The following is a 10454-nucleotide window of genomic DNA, read 5'->3' on the forward strand; positions in this document are numbered from 1 at the left end:
GTGAGTTGAAAGCACTTCCACTTGCACAGGGAGATTTGCCATTTGCCCCCATCTCCATGAACCCCCCAAAATTACCCTGGGGAACCCCCCAAAAAACTTTTGGAGACATTTAGAGAAGGGATTAGTAAACCTCTCCTAAATGCATGAAAATACCTTGCAGGCAGGATCTTTGGGCTCAGGCTCCATTCTCTCTCTCTCTCTCTCTCTCTCTCTCTCTCTCTCTCTCTCTCTCATTATACCAGGGTCAACCTTGAAAATGCAGCAAAAGCTGTTGGGGGTTGTAATTTTTATTCTCCAGTTAATCAGCAGAGCACTAAAGAAGCTACCCATTCCAGTTACAGAGTAGTTGCACAGTTTAGTTGTTGCAGCTATTTTTAGAAGACACAAGGAGATTCTTGTAGAACTAAATACTAAGTATTTATTGGTGAAGTACACTTTGGATAGGAAAGACCTAACCCCAATCTATAGAACTACATAATGAATAGGGAGGGAGGGAGGGAGAGGTTTCCATCTGCTCTCTAAGAGGAAAGGAAGGGATTCTGACTCAGCACAGGAAATACCTGTAGAGTCATATTAGGGATCTTAGAGTAGAGACAGGTAGAACAATTAGGGAGACCCTGAGGTGCTTCTGCAGGGAGAGAGGGCTTAGCCCGCTCTCTCCGCAGACAAGCAGCTGCTTGGAGCTGAGTGGCCGAATCGGCCGCCCACATGACTGCCAGCTCTGTCACGGAGCTGAGTAGTTGCAGAGTTTAGGTTGAAGGGCCATGCGGCCCCTGGAAATTCCAGGATGCCCTGTGTGTGCACGCAGGGCATGCTGGAGAGACCTCTGAACCTGGGAGGCTGCTTGTGTCGCCATGGTCCAGAGCTGCGCTGTGGCGGCACATGATCAGAAAACCCGGGTTAGCAGAGCACTCGCTCCGCTAACCTGGGCTAAGGGGAGGGCTACTTTGGCAGGCTAGCTGCCAGAGAACCACCAGGCTTGCACGTGAGCCCACTGGTTCTCACAATGGGGGAAAACTGGGCTGTCTTTAGCCCGGTTTTCCCCCATTGTGAGAATAGCCTCCCTTACTCACTATCTCTACTCCCAATGCCCATAGTGGTCATTAGGATAGTTGGCACAAAAGGTCGATGCACTGGAACTTCATTCCCAACAAATTACCAGGCAACTACCAATTCCCAATTACCAGGCAACTACCAAGGGATTTATAACAACCTTTCCCTCAAGTGACATAATGTGATAGATGTATGAAGGGCGGAGTAGAGGAGGAGAGTAGGGATGTGCAGAACTGGTTCGGGGGGTTGCGGTTAGCAGTTTGGGGGGTTCAATGGTTCGAGGTCAAACCAAACACACACACCCGGTCCGTCCGGACCAGAACCGAACCCCCTGCCATGTTCACAAACTTTTAAAATAATAATAATTTTTTCCCCCTTTTAGACCCTTTGGGGGTCTTCATCTAGGCCATGGGGGGGTCTGCGAAGGTTCCCCCTCCCCCCATCAGCCTCCCTCATCACCGCCGTGGCCCATTCGACTGCTTTATTAGGCCTGTTAAGGCCTCTGTAGATAGGGATGTGCAAACCAGTTTGAATTCTAACAGGTTTGAATTTGAACCAGTTCAGTTTGATGGTTTGAATTCAAACCGAACCGCCATTAGGTTCGAGCTGATGGTTCGAATTTGAACCCGAACTGGGGGGGGGGGTTGATTTTGAACTGGTTCAAACCTTCCAAAGTGGGTGAGATGGCAGTTGGCACCCATGGATGCCTACCATTCAACCCCCAAAGCAATTGGACACTTGTACGATCTTTTATGATTTTTGGGGAGGGGGTATTTTTTCCTCATAGGTTATAATGGGACTCGAACCAGCCCATTATTCCATATTGTGGAACACCCATGGGTGCCAACTACCACCCAAACCCCAAAGCAATCGGACGCACCTACAATTTTTTTAATGAATTTTTGAAATATTTTTAATTTTTCTCATAGTGTATAATGGGACTCAAACCAGCCCATTATCCCCTATTGTGGAGCACCTATGGGCACAAAAATGGGGTGCATGGTAGGCACCCAGGGATGCCTGCCACCCACCAAACTCCAAGACAATAGGACACTCCTCCGATTATTGGTGAATTTTTAAAGTATTTTTGAATTCCCCATAGGGAAGAATGGAGGTTTCAGCAAATGTATTGCTTCACGTCCGAGGTAAAGGGGTGGCCTAGAGTGGAGTGGAGTGGGTGGTAGTGCCCAAGGGGGGCAAGGAAGCTACCAGAATTATTTCAAAGGAATTGGGCAAAGGGCTGATTTTAAGTGTTTTTTGAAGTTTACACATCTTTAAGGTTTTTCTCCATAGGGAAGCATGGAGGTTCCAGCAGCCCCATAACTCCACTTGGGGAGCACTGGGGTGGCCCAGAGTGAGTGGTGGTGTAGTGCACAGAGGGTGCCAACCAACCCCATGAGTTGCTAACCCATGGGGTACTGGGTTTTGTTGTTTCTGAGGTGTTCTGAGTGTAGATTCTCTGGTAGCATCTGATATTTTCAATGACAAACCATGAATCCACTCTCATTTGTGGCACGCGGCAACACATAGACCCCCGACCGGGAGGTTGCAAGCAGCCTCCGATCCCCGCAGCCCCCACCGACTCCGTGACAGAGCTGGCAGTCATGTGGGCTGCCGGCCTGATCATCTGCGATGAGAGCGGGCTAAGCCCGCTCTCCCTGCAACCCCCCTTACAGCGCTTCTCACCGATTGTGAGACTCGCCTCTACATGTGAGGTTTGTGAGATATTTCCTGATGGGGCCATAGCTCAGTGGAAGAGTATCAGCATCTGCTTTCCTACAGAAGGTCCCAGGTTCACTCCTTGGCATCTCTCAGTAGGAATGGGAGCTACTCCTCTCTGTAACATGACATGACTCCTCTTTGTAGCATATGTAGACATGACAATATTGAGTTAGAGATGGACCAATGGTCTGATAAGGGAACTTCCTACGTTTCTATGTTCCTAAGAAGCATGGTAAAGCATATTCAGCTCTGCCTTCATGAGCAGCCTGGAATGCAGAAGAATTTAGAGAGCAGGAGCTACTGAAGTCATTGCTTAGAGTGCAACAGGAATGGAAAATTGAGCCCGGTCCCTAAGGGACTTTGGATGACTTAGAAAGGGCATATATCTCTCCCCATCCCCAACTCCACTCCCCTTACAGAACACTGTACACTGTTAGGAGATCTGTAATGCCAATATCCTCTCCTTCTGGCTTCCTTACCCCCATTCTACCCCCACCTCTCACTAGGGGGAGAGTCTGTGTAAACCAGACTGAGCTCAAACCAGGTTCAAGTCAAACCAGCCCAGTTCAACCAGTTCAAACTCGAACTAGACCAGCCCTCCAAAAAGCGGTGGGTGGGGGGGCGGTCTGAGTTTCAGCTGAACCAGGCCCGGTTTGACTGGTTTGGATGCTTGTTGAGGGGAACTCAGTAAGGACTCCCCTTTACAAGCATCCGGGGCGGGGGTGGCTTTGAAAAAGGGAGGACAGGGGGACAGATGGGAGGCTAGCTAACACACCGCTGAAGCACGTGGCTCCTCGGCAGCAGGCCAATGGTGGGCTGGCGGCAGCTCCCCTAAGCCCCAGCGGTGCTCCCCCCCCCACCATCAGCCCCAGTTTGGGCCTCCACACAAGTACGGAAGCCATTAGACCACGTGGACTGGGTCGCCACTGGTTCAAATGAACCTTAGCAGTTTTGCGCACACCCCTACCTCTCACCCCAACTGGTGCTCAAGCGTTCTAAACATTTTGTGTGTATACTCAGTCCTTGGCAGGCTATCATTAGCATCTTTCTTCTTTCTTTCCCTTTTAATTTACAAACTAATCTTCTTGTGCCTACCTGAAAAAAATTATGTTTCATTGTGGGTAATCCAAGGAAGCATGAGATTCCACTGTCCTGTGTATGGCCTTTCTTAAGGCTACACATATGTGTATTAAGCAGTACAAGACACTGAACATGTTTTTCATGCTTATTTCCAATTCTAATAACCTTCCAGTAATTACATAGGGTCAGTCATATCACCACAGAAGATTATTCCTTTGCTTGGTTTCCAATTCATCCTTTATATTACCTTATGGGCTTGATATTTATGATTTGGGAGGAAAGCTGGCTTAGGGAAGAGCTTTGGTCTTGCGGTAGCAAGCATGAATGGCCCCCTTTGCTAAGCAGAGTCTGCCCTGGTTTGCACTTGAATGGATGACTACATGTGAACATTGCCTGCTATAAGACATCCCCCTTAGTGGGTGGGGCCATAGCTCAGTGGTAAAGCACCTGCTCTGCGTGCAGAAGGTCCCAGGTTCAATCCCTGGCAGCATCTCCAGGTAGAGATGGGAGAGACTCCTGCCTGAAACCTTGGAGAGTCACTGCCAGTCAGTGTAGAGCAGGGTTTCTTAACCTTGGGCCCCCAGAAGTTTTTGGACTACAACTCCCATCTTCTTCAGCCACAAAGGCCATGTCTGGGGATGATGGGAGTTGTAGTCCAACAACATCTGGGGGCCCAAGGTTAAGAAACCCTGCTGTAGAGAATACTGAGCTAGATGGACCAATGGTCTGACTTGGGGCCAAGTCTCAAGATAGCTTCAGGCAGGTGGGGAGGGTGCGTGGTGGGGGGAGGCTGCTTTCAACTTCTCCTCCCACCCGACAACCAAGCAGTTCAGCATGCCTCCCGTGCTCGGAGCTGCAGGGAGCAGGGAGGAGGGATCCGGGGCTGGAACTTATGGTTCCGGCCTCTGGGCATCCCACAAGGCAATGCACGGCCCATGCATTGCATTGGGGATTCTCCCGTCACATGGTCACTCTATGCTCCCATCTCTGTGACTCCTCAGGCTAAATTCAGCCTGAAGAAACACATGATACCCAGTAGCCAGGTTAAGGGGGAGAGTCCACCCTTAACAGCGGCTAACTGCCAGGTTAGTTATGAGGGTTAGGCAGGCGGGGAGCGGAGGGATCCGTGAGCATCCCACCACTTCTCACGACCAGCTTAATGCTGCTTGGGCTCCCCCAAGCAGGGTTAGGCTGGTGGTCGTGAGAACAGCCTCTTGGTACAAGGCAGCTTCCTAAGTTCCTAACTCACCAAGCCTTAAGGGTAGATAGCAGAAAGCGTCTCGAGTCCTTTAAGAATTCAGCTTCCATAGTGCACTGACCCTGGGTACTGATTCGTTATTTATTGCAGAGAAAAACAAGTCACAACAGAACCTGAAGGAGAGTTATTGACTTTTCTGTATGCAAATAGCATAGCTGCTGTAATCAAAGCAAGTGAAGCAGCTGCAATCCGTCTTGCCTGGAACACTGTATCGGTCCATGATCCTCTGCTTTATCTATCCTAGGAAGAAAAAAAAGGGATGCTGTTTAAGGATGCAGCCAACATTCTGCACTCCATTCTGTGTAATACTTCTTTCTAAGTCCCTCTGAGAACTTTGTCGCCTCGGGCTGCGTCACGGATGGAGAGGCACCCAGTCACAACAGCCTCCATTTCTTTTGCTAAGAAATATACAGGAGAAAGAGGAAGCTTTCTAAGAATCAGAGTCAGGCCGGCTCCTTTGCACACATTACTGCCTCTGCAAGAGGTATTTAACACACATCACACTTGCAGCATGTGATAATATCACAGTAATATTATTTTTATCACAACTGTCTAGAGCAGGAGTTTCCAGATATTGTGGGGCTACAGTTTCCATCTTCTGTAGTCTTTGTCCAGTGTAATGGAGGATGATGGGAGTTATAGTCCAATAATATCGGGAGAGCCAAGGTTGGGAACCCCTGCTGTTGGGAAGTAAGTTTTATTATCAAATAACATCATCAAATGTTATTTGATAACAATACTTAATCTGCTTGCAGGGTTTTTAAAATCAGGATTACAAGATAATTCACGTGAAGTGCTTTCGACACTCAGAGGTTCCATACAAATGCTAAACATTAAGGCAGTTCAAGGAACTTCACATGATTGAAAACTGGGTAGGACAAGTGTCCTACTCACCTTCAGGAACTCCCGATTTTCTATTGTGTGTGAGAAAACAACTATGTAGCAGGAGGGAGGAGTGATTGTGAGGCTGTCCACATGAGCAATGTGGAGAGCCGAGGAGGGATCTGTGGGGAGAGCAGGCTTGACCCACTGTCCCCACAGACAATCATATAGTGAGCCCTCGGCAGCCAGATCGGCCACCCACACGATTACTGGCTCCATCATGGAGCCGTTAGGGGTGGTGGGGATCGGGGGCCACCTGGTCCCCGGAAGTCCCAGGATGCTCGGGGCATTCTGGGGGGACCCCCAAGGCTGGAAGGCTTGTTGTAAGAGCTGGGTACATATGAATAAAGGAGACTGCCTTATACTGAGTCACACTATTGGTCCATCTAGCTCAGTATTGTCTACCTGGCAGTGGCTTCTCCACTTCAGACTGGCAGTGGCTTCTCCAAGGCTGCAGGCAGGAGTCTCTCCCAGCCCTTTCTGGAAATGCCAGGAACCTGGAACCTTTTGCATGGAAGCATGCAGATGCTCTTCCCTGAGCGGCCCCATCTCCTAAGGGGAATATCTTACAGTGCTCATCTGTAGCCTGCTTGTGTGGATCATGCTTAGCAAAGGGGGCAACTGATGCTTGCTACAACAAGACCAGCTCTTCATCAATACCATCCTACCCAGCTCCTCTCACACAAACAATCATTCTCCCCTCCTCCTGCCTAAGTGTTTGCTCACACACAGTCAAACACTGGGAGCACATACAGCTTCCAAAGCTGGGTACCTTCTTAACAATCGTGTGGACTGCCTTATTATGTCATGGTTAGAATGATCTCAAAGGTTAGGAGTTCTACAATACTGAGCAAGCTTGGCGCATCAGATATCAAAGAAAATATTAACAGTTGGTTTGACTCTAAGTGTTTTAATATATTGGTGCAAAGTCAAATCAGTGTGAGAAATGAATTCTGAAACAATGAACATTGATAGGAACATAGGAAGCTGCCATATACTGAGTCAGACGGTTGGTCCGTCCAGCTCAGTATTGTTTACACTCCCTGGCAGTGGCTTCTCCAAGGTTGAAGGCAGGAATCTCTCTCAGCCCTATCTTGGATCCTCCTCAGTTAAGCAGCTAAGGAAAACAATTTATGGAGAGATCCTAGAAGTGGGGTTTTTAAAACCTGATTTAGAATGTAAACGCTACAAACACCGCACTTCACAGTACTTGTTGTAACCCGATCATCCTATCGCTCTCTTTAAGGAGAAAAACGTCCCTTTCCATTTAAGGGAAACGAGGTGGCGTTTATACCACCAAGTACTACCGCTTAATGCGGCTAAGCCATGGCTCCCAGAGGACAAGCAAGAGTGTCCTAAAATCACCTGCAAACAGAAAGCTAGTGAGCTAGGCAAAACATTCAGGGAAACTCATTCACATTTCTTAAGAGTATGTGGTAGCCAAAAGAGTGAGACAGGGAGTAAGCAAGTTGTTAGAGTGGCCTGATTTGGAAAAACAGACTTGGGAAGAACTATCCTCGGGTTTGAGCGATAGAACCTCTTTTCGAGGTCCCAGAAAGAAACCTTCAAGGAAACGAGATGGAACAGGTGCCCTCATACTAGGGAATTGGAACGTTCTCCTTCTCGTAATCAGGTTAGTAAACCTGTATATCATTTATGCAATGCTCCTGCATAGGAATAGGGAGGGAAGAGGTTCACGTGGAAGAGACAGTAAATCTCTTCTGGAAAAGTTTGTATGGTTATGTGCAAAAAGACAAGTGTATCTGTTCTTAACAGCAATGGGACAAATTATGGAAATGGACGTTGGATGTAACCCCCTCCCCCCCCCGATTACCTGATGTGCCTTGTAATCCCCCATCCCCGAGTTACAGTACTGCCTGCATATACTTTATAACCCTGTGGATTTCCAAATCCTTGTGTGTAAATCTTTGTAGATATATGATGTACAAACAACCACTTTGTATATAATTGTGCTTTGGCAACGTACTGTATGCTTTGGTAGTTTGTTGGTTCAATTAAAAAAAATTTTGTCCTAAAAAAGAATCTTGTCCTATCTTGGAGATGCCAGGAAGGGAACTTGGAACCTAGATCCTCTTCCCAGAGCAGCTCCTTCCCCAAAAGGGAATATCTTACAGTGCTTAGATTTGTAGTCTCCCATTCGTATGCAATGACCCTGCTTAGCTAAACCAGCTCTCCCCCCTTTCATAGTGCATATGAAAATGTGGTGGACAGTGGAATTAAATATGATGGATTAATAAACCAAAATTCTGTGCTGAGTCTCAATATTTAGCCCAGGTTCCAGGGGTCCCCCCCCCATGTGAGTTACATACTGGAGAATCCCATGTTCTTGTACCAGATGTGCACCTGGCGGTAGAATTAAATAATGAGGAGGCTTTTTGCAGGCTTGGTCTAACTTAAAAGCAATCTGCTCTGTTGCCCTTCCCTTCCATTGACTGTGAACATTTGAATGGTTCGGCTTTACATGTGCAAAGGCTCAACAAAGACACGGTTGCATACTGTTAACAGAAGCAGCCTATTTCCTTGGAGACAGAAAAGCTGCTTAACACAGTAGGGGACACAGTTTGCAGAACCCCTCACTAGGGCCCTTGAACAGAGGCAATTAAGCAAGGCAGACAACATCTAAACATACCCTTGGCAACGATGGCTCTGCAAACATATGTGATTACCTGGTGAGTTACGGGGAAAGAATGTTAAGTATGCAGCCATCCATTAAATTATACAGTAGAATATTATATTTATTTCCCCTTAGGGAATGATGTATTGGGCAAGGTCCTGTGGCCCAGAAATCAAAGGTTTTACGGATGGCAATATAATTTGCTACCTTTTCTTAATGGATAAGAACTCTCCCTTTCCTCTTTTGACTTCCCTAAACCTCAGAACTTATTAGAGCATAGAAATCATTTGATTTACAGCTAAAGTCACCAATTTCCCAAAACATTAAGCCCCCAGACGTTACTCATTTGCAGATGCCAATTTCATTTAAATATTTGCAGATGTTTAAATATCCATGGACTGGGAGATGAATTCACCAAGTGGGTAGGCTTAAGATCAGCCAGGCAGGAAATCTTTGCATTGGCAGATATAGGTAGTCAGCATAGAACTAGGAAACAGCTAGTGAGCAGTCCATTTGTCAATGAAGTGCTTCTTCACAAAAGCAAGCTGGAAGTGTTGTTATCCTGAGATAATGAAAAACATGGTCTCCACAACCCTTCAGTTCTGGAGCCCTAGATGCTCATTGACTATTTTAGCTCATTTACACACAGGTCACTGTATTTTGTGTATGGAACCATGAATGCCACCCACCCAGGATTCATCTGTGGTTTGTCAGAACCACTCTACATATTTAATCCAGAAATATACCCCAGCTTTTCATTCAAAATCTCAAAGTGGTTTACAAGACTGCATAAAATGATATACAGCCGTAATGAAAATAATTTAAATACACAAAACAGAATTTTAAAAATCTCACAGCAGTAAGGGCAAATAAAACCAAGATACAATCAGTTTTTATGCAGTGCAAAAAGATTTTTGAAATTGTTTTCATGCTCCTTTGAAAGATGAAAAAGGAAGGAGCCAGACTAATCTCCTAGGAAAGATATGTGGCACCACCACTGAAAAGACTTTGCTTCTCGTAGCTGACAGCTGAATATGCATTAGTGACGGGGCCAGGGAGCAGGGATTCCATGTCCAGTCTCAAGGGCTAGGCAGGTTCAAAGGGAAGCAAATGGACCTAGCCCCAAGCTGTTTGTTTATTTATTTGCTTACTTATTTACTTATTTGATTTCTATACCGCCCTTCCAAAAACGGCTCAGGGCGGTTTACACAGATAAATAATGAATAAGATGGATCTCTGTCCCCAAAGGACTCACAATCTAAAAGAAACATAAGATAACCAGCACAATCACTGGAGGTACTGTGCTGGGGGTGGATAGGGCCAATTACTCTCCCCCTGCTAAATAAAAAGAATCACCACATCAAAAGGTGCCTTTTAGGCCCTGTTTAGGGCCTAAAAGACTAAAGTCAGCATTTTAAGTTGGGTCTAGGAATATATTGATAGCCAGTGAAGCTGGAAGAGAATAGGTCTAATGAGTTCCAGCTGTCTTGCTCCAATCAGTGTTCTGGCAACCATACCAACTGAAACTTCCAAACCATCTTTAAAGGCAGACGCCATAAATGCATTGTAATAGCCTAGTACAGGGATTCTCAACGTTCAGTCCCCAGATGTTATTGTACAACTCCCATAATCCCTAGCTGGTTGGGGATTATGGGAGTTAAAGTCCAATAACATCTGGGGACCCAACGTTGAGAATCCTGGGCTATGTAGACACCTACGGCTGACCCTGCCATAAAGCAGGGTGACACAAGCTGCTTCAGGCAGCAGTTTATGGGCTACTTCTCAGGGGCACCATAGGAGTCTACACAGCACTTCTCCCCACAT

General features: G+C 46.7%; 1 long non-coding RNA gene across 2 annotated transcripts in view; it reads left to right on the top strand.

Moving 5' to 3' along the window:
* LOC128328515 (uncharacterized) overlaps positions 1-8022 on the top strand; it is a 62683-nt gene extending 54661 nt beyond the window's left edge. For both annotated transcript variants that reach the window (XR_008309265.1, XR_008309266.1), the window contains one exon: positions 5358-8022. This is a non-coding gene — a long non-coding RNA (uncharacterized LOC128328515). The remainder of the gene's footprint in view (positions 1-5357) is intronic.
* The last annotated feature ends 2432 nt before the right edge of the window (positions 8023-10454 follow it).

This window comes from Hemicordylus capensis, chromosome 5 (genome assembly GCF_027244095.1).
Source record: "Hemicordylus capensis ecotype Gifberg chromosome 5, rHemCap1.1.pri, whole genome shotgun sequence".
NCBI lineage: Eukaryota > Metazoa > Chordata > Lepidosauria > Squamata > Cordylidae > Hemicordylus > Hemicordylus capensis.